We start from the raw sequence: 11,466 nt of genomic DNA on the forward strand, positions 1-11,466 counted from the left end.
TACAGGACTACTGATGAAACCTGTAATTACATGTGAAGATTTGAGAAAACGAATATATAGATTACAACTATAAAGTTCAAGATATATTGACAAAGAGTACTCAGATGGTATGTTATCACATTTTAACATTAGCTAGAAATAACTTCAACAACAATAGTTTAATACTTTGAGTTGAACATTGCTAAATAAAGATGTTAGTATATAAAATTGCAACTAGGTTGGATAAATATAAACCAGCCGATTTATATAAATGGACAAGTGATGAGTAGCAAGAAAGAATACCTGAAGTTCTGAATATCAAATGTGAATTGATTCTTCAAAAAGTTAAAAGTCTAGTAAATGACTTTTGCATTAGCAATTAAAACAAGTAGTAGTTTAATTAAGCAGATCAGTGCATGTTTATAATATAACTTTATAAATGGTGTTACTGGATAAATAAAGATGATAAAACAAGGATAAGTTGAACAAATATAATGAAATAACTGTAATTCTTATTTCGGTTGAATTCGTGTTTATGTAGTGTTAATTGCTGTCACGGATTGTATATGTTGTTGTATTTATGTGTATGTATGCTGTTTGTAAATGATGAAGGTGATAGGATGATTAACAAATGCAGTAGAAAAATCAAGCAGAGCTTGGTGCCAAAATTGATGAGGAGGAAGGTTACATGTGTTAGGGAGATTGAGAGAAGGGAGAGGTGAATACACTTGTTGTGTGTTAATTTAATTGTGTGGTGAGGGTTTGTTACAAATGGTGAAAAGGTTATGTAAACTATGAGAGGATGGTGTATTTATACCTCATCACCCCACCTCGTTACGAATCAAAAAGATTTAAAATAGGTTCGAGTGCAAAAATGAGGGTGACTAGGGCCTATAATCATCACTTAAAGATATTCATCTTCAAATGAATAACTATCACGTCCCAAACATATGATTGATCAAACCTATTTCGAATCATAGAGATTTAAAATAGGTTCGAGTGCAAAAATGAGGGTGACTGGGGTGTTTTCATGTTTTAAGGAGTCTATAATTAACACTTGACGATATTCATCTTCAAATGAATAACTACTATGTCCCAAAAATGATGATTGATCGGACCTATTTCGAATCATAGAGATTTAAAATTGGTTCGAGTGCAAAAATGAGGGTGATTGGCGGTGTAAAGGTCGGTTGTAAGAGATAATAACATGAAGAAGGGTAATGATCATGCAAGCACAAGTAAGGCAGCTAAGGTGAATAATACTAATTCGTTTGAGGCTTTGAATGCTATTGATTAAGATAATCAACAGGAGGATTCAAACAAGTTCAGATTGGTAGATGACGAGAGTGACTTCGAATCTAATAATGATGAGATGGGGCAGTTTCTTACATCAAATAAGTCTAACGGGGCAAGCATTCCTGGTTGGAATGCCTTCGATACTTAGTCTAAGGGTGCGTTTGTTTGTCTCTTAATGGAATGGTTCAGTGCTGAATGCTGAATTCAGCATTCAGTGCGTTTGTTTCTGACCTCTGAATGACATATGGTGCTGAATGGTTCAGAATTCAGTGCTGAATCATTCAGAGATGAAACACTCTCTTAACCATTAAGAGCCTAAATTTTTCTGTAATTTTCTCCTCAAATCCTATCCTGAATACTTAACTAACAAGTATATTGAATATTTTATTCATGTTAAGGTAATTTTACTCACTTTATATCGTTCATTCTAAATGATTATCAAACAACTTATTTTCATTCAGAACAAACCTTATTCAGAGGCTTTGAATCATTCAGATTCTGAACCATTCAGCGCTAAATCATTCAGTTTTATCAAACGCACCCTAAGTCTTATTATGTTGTTGAGTGTTTTGGTTGTGCTAGTCCTGTTTGTTTTGACTTGTAGGTTTTAACTTGGTATGTGGTAGTTTGTAAGGCCGCAAGACGCGTTGTGATCGTTGTTCTTTTTTGTTCTCCTATTTATTATTTTTGTAATTTATATTTAATATTTACCGATTCACAGATTGGTCCGACTCGTAATTCACTTCTGACCCTGTGTTCGATAGCCCGACCGTAGTGATGTTAATTGTGGGAGTAGAACACTTTACCCAATTTTTTAATTTTTTTTTTATATAATGACAAAATAGACCATTAAATAAATAAGTAATTAAATGTTTAATTCGTCAACATCATCTCTAAAACCCCGATTTCCCTTTTGATTGAAATATTTAGGCTGTGTTCCAGAGTTGAATTATAAAAGAAAAGGAATGAAGTGAAAGGGAATGAAAGGGGAGTGAGTTGGATCTTTCTAAATTGGAAGGAAAGATTTGAAGGAAAAAACACTGAAACAATCAATTCCTTTCATTTCCTTTCCTCCTAATTAAAACTCAGGAACACCAATTGTTTTTAATTTTCCTTCACTTCCATTCTTTTCTCTCCAAAAGAAAACTTGGGAACAAAGCCTTAAAGAGAGGATCCATAAAACTTTAATGTAGATCTTCACCTCCGAAATAAATCATATTGCAATCGATAAGGCCAGAACGGAAGAAGTAGCCATTAAAGGATTATATGATGAAAAAATAGTAGAAAAATATAGGATTTGTAGATAAACAACTACTTTAAAACTTATATAAAAATAAACAATGGTGAGTAGAAGAAGAATATGACTTACAGAAATCTATGTATAATCTTGACAGAAGTATTTGGTTGAAGACTGGAAGCAAACTACAAATCAAGGATAAGTATGTAAGTGTGCAATCAGATTGGAAATCTTTGAACACATAAATAGTTAAATAATCATGCTACGAAATTATTCAAATATTTGGATGTTGACATGGAGCGTGACCTCCCAATATTAACTATGCAAGTTGATAATTTTGAAAAAAAAAAAAAAACATGTCGTTTTGCTTTCACCTGCTCATCCACTACCTACCAAGTACTAAAATTATTTATTATGTTGAATTTTGAATACTTCAAAGAAGGTATTAAGATTGTGATTTTAATAAACCCCCAAGATTACAGTCGGAGGTTTATTAGACTCACATAAATTTTAATTACAAATTTTAACAAATTGAAGTGAACAACCAAATTGACCAACCAAAATTTTAAATTGTTATCTTGCTACTTAATCGACATGTGATTTGTACACATTTTTGAGTGAATTATTTTTTTGTGATTTCTTTTATGAAACTAGTAAACTAGTAATTTCTCTTATGATAAAATAATAAAAATATAAATAATCATAAAACCCCATACAATTTTGTGAAAGTTACATTGTAAATTTTTTATGCTTTTTGCCAAATACACCCTTTATTATAAAATATTGAGACCATTATTATATAGGAGAATATTTCTTGAGTTGGTATTTTTTTAGCGGCGGTTAGTCACTGACGGGGCCCGAACGCGATGTCAAAACTCACTCACCCCCGATCATTTCCTTGGTCGAACTATATCCCTACCGCCCCTCAGGAGGAAACCCCCATGACGAAGTCATACGGGCATCACATGTGGTAAAACTCCATCGGGTTAGATTCGAACGCAAATCGTTCGCAACCTCCGAGGCCTATGGAATGGCCGGGTAACAAGAGAAATTTTGGAGTCAAACCACTGACTTCCCATATGGGAAGTCGGTATGGGTATGTTTAGCAAGCTTATTTGTAAGCTGTAACTACTAGTTGTAGTTGTTAGGCATAAGTCACATCTTCCAATTGGACGTGCAAGCTGAAACTGCTTTTAGGTAAATATGCTTGTTAAATCAGTTGTAGTTGTAACAGGTAAGTTGTAGTTGTAACCAGTAAGTGTTTAAAATACTAAATACTAAAATGAAATTTTTGGAGAGAGGAAATAAAAAATTAATGATGTATGAGGTCACATATTAACACCTGATATGAACTTCATCAATAACTCTAATAAAGGATACTACTAGGTAAAATTTCAATTAAGTTGGTGGCCTGCCTAATTAGTGTATATGCAAGTGAGTAAGAAGAGGAGAAGAAGAAGAATACGACTTGCAGAATATTCAGTGTAATCTCCCACGTAAGTGTTTGGTTGAAGACTGGAAACAAATGACAAATCAAGGATAAGTATGCAATTAAATAGGAAACTTCCAAGCACAATACAATAACATTTTTTTGTTTTTGTTTTTTTGTTTTTTTTTTTTTTTTTTTTTTTTTGTTTTTTGGATTTACCCGTTTTGCGAACCGACTAATCCCAGGGCGACCACGGCTTTGCGGTTATTCCAAAGTCATCATATACTACCTCTGTGGCCACAAAGGGTATTATTTTTACTCCTATGGTTCGAACTTGGAACCTCTAGCACCCTTAAACTACCTCATGACCGCTAGGCCACCATCCTTGTAGTTTAAAGTTAATAAATAAAAGTAGTATTGAGTTGCCCAGAAATCATATTTATTCAATAATTTGGATGTTGATATGGAGTGCAGCCTCCCAATTTGAATATGAAAATTGATTATTATTTTATTACAACAAAGATTCCATTTTGCTTTCACCTACTCATCCAATACCTATCAACTAGTAAAATTATTTATGTCGTGTTTCGGAAACTTCGGAGAAGTTATTAAGATAGTGATCCTCAGGTAGTATGGAATGTTCGATCGAAACTAGCAAGGAACAAGGACCCTAGTACATAGACTAGGTAGATTCATAATTTTCTTTTCCAAAGATATGAGCTAATCAACGAAAATCAAACAACGGAAACTTACATTAACAGATACGTAAACGGGTCAGTCATTGTATTTCCATGAAGTCGACTAAGGTTTATATGAAGGGAAAAAAAATAAAAAAATAAAAAAAATAAAAAATATGAAGGAAAAAAATAGTAACATAATCAATATCAGAATAGTATTCTAATTCCAAAATGAAGCAGTAAGGCCCCAATCAGAAGTATATGAATGATCCAGATCAGTTGAAACCTTAGAAGCCATAGAAAAAGCAATTCCATGAATCCTTCAAAATTAGATTGACAAAAATTTAATAAATTTAATGAGAAATCTTGAGCATAGACGAACTGGAGCATGCTTACCTGCACACCTTTGTCAGGGACTCGGGGTAGACCGGGTAGCATACAAGCATCGGGACCAATTGATGGAGGCATTAAATAATTTTTGTATATTACTTAGCAATAATAACTTGAGTATATAAAATAGATTTTCTTCACTTGAAGATGTGCACCATCTTTTCGTGGAGTTGGAATGTCAAGTAGAAGTACTTCATATTGTTTCTTGTTTTCTATCTTCTTCATCATAAATAAGTCTTGCACCGCACAATATGCAGTTAAACTAATATAAGTTACGTATCCCCAAAACTTTTTACGACAATAATGGAGCCTTCAGGGAGAAGTTCAACCTTTACACGATTTCCCTTACGTTGATCTCTAAAATGCTCTGCAAGTCTGCTTCAACACAATATTACATTAAGTTTAGATTGAACTAATGAAGTAGTCCATCAATTTGACTTGAAAAAGGTCAATCACACTAATAGACAGAAACGACTTACTGCTTTGGAAACTATCTCTGCATTTGAGTGTACATGAGCCTCGGCTTCAAAATGTACCTAAGCCCATCAATTTGCTATGTATAATAGACTGCCTGGATTTGGGAATCAAGATGCCTCATTCCAAGTTTTATTCCCACCAATCGATAGTTTAACTCACTCAACCACATTGCACATATCCAATCTGAACGTGTTTCTGCATTTGCACATATAACTTCATTGAATTTAAACTTGTCCAAAAAGAATGACATAAGTACACAAACACAGTAGCTATATATATATATATATATATATATACACATATATATATATATATATATACACATATATATATATATACACATATATATATATATATATATATATATATATATATATATATATATATATATATATATATATATATATATATATATATATATATATAGTGGTAGGATCAAGAGGGAAGTAACCAATCGGGGGGAAGCGGGGGGAAGCAAATTTTTTTTTTTTTTTTCGTTTTTTGAAAAAACTTTGTTTACGAACATTATAGATTGGATGAAAATATGAACATTTAATAAAGACACTTTGTGATAAATGTTTTTATTTTGGCGGGAAAACGCTCGAAGAAGTAATATATTACAATTATCGTGTTTTTCGAGCGTATGTTGAGGTTTTAGATATTAGGGTTTAGATATTAGTGTTTAGAAATTTAGGGTTTAGATTTAGGGTTTAGATTTAGGATTTAGATTGAGTTTTTAACACGAACGGTTTAGAGCATAAACCCAAAACACCAAACCCTAAACCCTAAACTCTAAATCGGACTAAATTTTACTTCACAAAACATGGAAAAAAAAAAGTTAACATTCTTCACGAACAATATTATCTTGAATGTTATTTTTGTCGATCGTTTTCCCGCCAAAATAATAACATTCATCACGAAGTGTCTTTTTTAAATGTTCATATTTTCATCCATTCTATAATGTTCGTGAACAAAGTTTTTTCAAAAAACGAAGAAAAAAAAAACAAATTTTTTGCTTACCCCGCTTCCCCCCGATTGGTTACTTCCCCATTGATCCTGCCACTATATATATATATATATATATATATATATATATATATATATATATATATATATATATATATATATATATATAACTCCCAACTTTCCAAAACGAGTTCAATATTTAAAGAACAAAAAAACTTCAAAAATCATTTGAATTTAAGTAATAAATAGAATAACTACACTAATTATTCCAAGAGGGTCTGAACTAAATCATTTTGCTATAAACAGTATTGGTGTACCTAGCTTAAATACAGATCAGGGATGTTTTGCTTGCTACCATACCACTCATGTGACTAGTAGCGGTAAATTAATCTAGATTCTTGACACCCTCTTTAACCAGAAAGATCGCGAAGTTCACCAAGAGAAAATCCTCTTCCAGCTTCACCAATCGCATTGCCTCTAAACTTATAATTTATAAATGCCAAAAAAGGCGATATACAATCATAAAGACATAAGCTAACAAATGAGTATATATCAGAAGTTAACAAATGAGTATATATCAGAAGTTATCAAAATGTAATCAAACTAACTCCTGATGTCTTAAATGAGTTCAGTTTTCTTTTCATTTTCAAAACCATTTTAATGTAAGCAAAAAAAAAAAAAAAAAGAGTAGCTACATAAATTTACCTTGTCTGTCACAGGGTCCTTAATCTGCTTTGCAGGGAGGAGATCCCAATCAGAGTACACACGTCCCGTCTGTTTCTCTACATTATGATGGGGAAGGATGAAGGTACAAACATGACAAATCTATTCAATCTTGGAAGTAACGACTTTTTGATCAATTTGTTTCCCCATTGTGTGTAAGATTTGCGGGAACCTTCTTTGTGCTTATCCATTTCTACAGTGAATCAAATATTAGCCCAATCTACTTGAAAAATTGAAAATTTTATCAAAAATTTAACTAAGAGGTATAAAAATTCATCACCGCATCCCCTGTTTATAGCTCTGGGTGCATACATCCAAGACTAGGTTATAACTAGATGCTGAACTTTAAACTCTTGACATATATCAATGAAAACTCTGTTAATGTAAACTGCAAGTACATCATTTAAAGCTCTCAAGGACAAAGCAGTTTTCTTTAAGTATCACATAAACAGAAACCAAAGAAACTTGATGCTGAATGACATTCTTTATAATTTGAAAGATCAACCAAACCAAAGAATCCAAAACATAAACTAGTTAAATCGAATACATTAACATAGATTTTGACGTGAAAATAAGTTTCATTTACATACATGTAATCAAAACAAGATCAATCATTGTAAATATATACATATAATTAATGATCGTACCAACTTAAATTTGTTTATACCCAAAATCAGATGTCAGATCAAAACACTTGCAGAAGTACAATTATAAACCTAATTACTTGAATGAACACGTATACAGTTTCTTGAACCCTAATTTTGAAGAATGAATCTAAGTCAAAATAAAAGCCCTAATATTTAAAAAATAAACAAAATCTGACGAGAAACCTAATTTAGATGAACTCCACAAATTCAAAAGAAAAGCTCCAATTGTTAAGAAATTAAACAAAATCAGACGAAAAAACCCAATTTCAAATGATAATTTAACAAAATTATAAGAAAAACTCTAACTTCCATCGGACAAAATAATAAGTACAGATTTAAACCTAATTACTTACATAAATAGTTTATTTATCCCTGACTCGGAGTATTATTTTGTTTATAGAAAACAAAATAAACCTAAATCAACAAGGAATAGAAAGGAAAACATGACTTAGTGATCTTACCAGTGATTGATTTGGGTCAGCAATTCAATTGAAAGGATGAATTTATTTATAGGTACCGGAATTGATTTGTAGTTATGAATGATAGCTGTGTCAATTTATCTTCGGAGGGTATTTATACGTATGCATCCAGCGTTGGTCAAACGCTACCATTGAGAGTCAAACAAAGGCTGTATATAACAAAATCAATACTTCTACGGTATATGCTGTGTGTTTCCCAAATCTATACTTGACAAAAATAACTTAGTATAAGAAAAAATGTGGAGCTTTACTTTTTATAATACGGAGTATATTGTTTGTCAAACTATAATTAGAAGCTCTAATAACTATTAAAAATGGATGGTACTACCCAACTCAACTTAGCTCTTTTAACTCTTTGACAGACGTCCACTTAACACTCTTCAAATTCATTCTAGAGTATTAGAGACTGTTTCACTTTCAACCTATTAATACTAATACACAAACGATTCATTGGATCACACTAAAATCACCAACAGTGAAGAGTATGATTTGTTGGTTGTAGTTTTTATGCTCATACATATCATCGCCTTAGACATCAGCTTCTTTGGTTTCCTTCTTAGTAGTTAATTGTCTGAGTTTTTTGTTTTTGTTTCTGTGTTTGGGCAAACTGCGGCATCTTTCGGCTTGTTCGCTTTGTAAATTATTGTACAGTACATTTGTTCATATAATATAATAACTTTATAAGTATATACTGATTTGCTTTTAAAACAGATAAAAAAAGGTTTCTTGATGGTTAAACTAACACAAGTTTCGTATCGCCAAAACTTATTGAGACAATCATGGAGCCAACCTGCAGGAGAGTCTACCTTAACCATAAGATGCTGCGGAATTCCGTTTCGATACAATACTACACCGAGGTATTGTATCATCAAATAATCCAACCCCTGAAGTAGAGAAAATATTTTACATATGTAAATCACAATTCACCAATGCTCAAACATAAAAGAAAGATGGTAGCTACTAGATTTTTAAAGATAAGTAGAGAGAACTTGAGGCAACAACACAAATTAAATATCATGTTTCTATTCTTAGCCAACTTCGGGTATCGATAAACTCCAAAATACTGATTAAAAGTCATTTTGGAGGATTACTAGCCTTTCTAGTTCCTTCAAGAAGATGCAATCTAATAAAACTATGCGATGCATGAATGTGCGTCAATTTGTTCCCTATAAGTTGTATGGCCTGTATTATCAGTAAGCCTACAATTTCAAGACTTCGTTCAGATATATTGCAGTATAGCTAACTGTTACTAATATGCTAATAAAATATGATAGAAATATGATAATCAAATAGCTGTAAATAACAACTATGTAACAGTGAAGATGGATAAAGAATATTGATTGAATGAAAGTTGATTTTATTGATGAAATGAAGATGACTCTAATAAGATAAACTCAGAGGATTTGCACAATCAGTTGCAATCTCACTGCCCAAGCCAACAATGGCCGAATACTGACTTTAAAATATAAAATGGAAACTGAATGCCTTTCTTGTTAGATTATGGAGACATTTATACAAAACGAGAAAAAAAAAAAAAAAACTGTTCCATGGTTACAATGCATGTGTATAACCATGGAAATAAACACTCAACAATTATAACAATTATTCAAGCCATAATAATTAAATCTACAATTTAAAGTAGTGATATTCTTTCAATTATATTTGTGCGTCATGAGATTAAGTCTAGATCAACCGAGTTGACTTTAAAAACAAAAAATGTTTTGACTTTCACCCATACACCACAAAGCTAAATCTAAAGAAAATCACGCGACAATTAAGATGGTGTAAAAGTGGCTCTGATACCACTGATGGAAAACTGTGTGTGTTTTTAAATTTTATAAACGCAGCGGAACATGAAAATAAACATATTTGTCTTTAATAATAAACATCTTTTGTTATTTATAATAAACTTTCAAGTAAAACATTCACACGATTAACGATCCCAACAAGATCAAATTACACCACTAATAATTGTCAAGTAATAAATTCACAAAGAGGAGTTTAGATATACCTTTAGCGAGCGATGCAAGAGCGGTAGAAAGAATTCTCCATGTCTAGGTTGAAACATATATTCAAAGTGTATGAATATCTCTAGGGTTGATCCACACAGCACGTCATACAACACCGATCGGATGCTAGTCCTTATAACTCGAAAACAATATCCCATATTGTTTTATGATTGATTGAAAAGAAAGAAGAAAACTATTTGTTTCTTTTTGATTGACATCGATCGAAAACGAAAACACTTTTTCTTCTTGTTGCTATAACTCTTATATCCATAAAATAACACTTGAGGTTTTTATTCTATTGAAATCCTTAGTAGTGTTTTTTTCAGCACCTAAATGGTTGTGTCCTCTTGGTCTATGTATAGCCGTCTCTCACTTCGAAGAGTTTTACAACTTGTGTTTCTTTTAATTGAGCTAGTGAATTTAATAACCCGAAAAGAAAACACGGTTTGCTTTTAATAATTAGTCAAAACAATTTGTCATCTACAATCCTATACCATATCTTTATTTATATTTGTTTTTGCCGTCCCACTAACCAAAACAACTTATTTTGTACTATTATATATAATATATAATTAAGATAATATGATAAGATAATATGAAATATGTTTGTGTCTGTACCAATTTCATTTCCCATGAAATGTTGGCTTACAACCAAGAACACATATATACTTCATATTATATGAATATGTTTATTTAATTCCAATTGAATAAAGCTTATCCAATAATTTTAGTTAAATTATGTTTTTCAAAACAACGAGTTATAATTATATATCAACAATATATAATAATTGATTTCTAAGTGCTTAAGTGTGTGACCCCATAGGCTCATATGTAAATAGTAATATAGTTATGTGTTGTGTCAGTGCACACAAATCCAACATATTCATCATCCAAATATCACAAACTTCTTTATGTGTTTCTAATTGTTGATATGTAAGCAGCACAAGTGAGTCTCTTAGCTTCGAGATCTCAAAATCATGATCCGTTATAAAGAAAAAACAAACCTAAACACTGCTAAAAGGCGAGGCAAACCAAACTAAACCGAACGAACAATAACAAGCAAATAAAACGAAGAATTAACACTACCAAAGCGACAAAACAATTAAATAACCCAAACAAAAAGAAACCGACAAGCATCAAAACTAGGCAACACCTCA

The 11,466-nt window shown here is 31.7% G+C and overlaps 1 long non-coding RNA gene across 4 annotated transcripts; it reads right to left on the reverse strand.

The window, feature by feature from the left end:
* Positions 1–4,817: 4,817 nt before the first annotated feature.
* Positions 4,818–8,353, reverse strand: LOC139858903 (uncharacterized). 4 transcript variants are annotated; one of them, XR_011763108.1, is made up of 5 exons: positions 8,283–8,353; positions 6,769–7,367; positions 5,488–5,680; positions 5,015–5,383; positions 4,818–4,938 (listed from the first exon to the last, which is right to left on the reverse strand). It is a non-coding gene; the product is annotated as an uncharacterized lncRNA (long non-coding RNA). The 4 variants fall into 4 exon arrangements; XR_011763107.1 differs by lacking the exon at positions 8,283–8,353 and adding an exon at positions 7,455–7,604; XR_011763109.1 differs by lacking the exon at positions 8,283–8,353 and having other exon boundaries at positions 6,769–6,928; positions 7,157–7,604.
* Between the last annotated feature and the right edge of the window lie 3,113 nt (positions 8,354–11,466).

Source organism: Rutidosis leptorrhynchoides, chromosome 1, assembly GCF_046630445.1.
Source record: "Rutidosis leptorrhynchoides isolate AG116_Rl617_1_P2 chromosome 1, CSIRO_AGI_Rlap_v1, whole genome shotgun sequence".
In the NCBI taxonomy this organism is placed as follows: domain Eukaryota; kingdom Viridiplantae; phylum Streptophyta; class Magnoliopsida; order Asterales; family Asteraceae; genus Rutidosis; species Rutidosis leptorrhynchoides.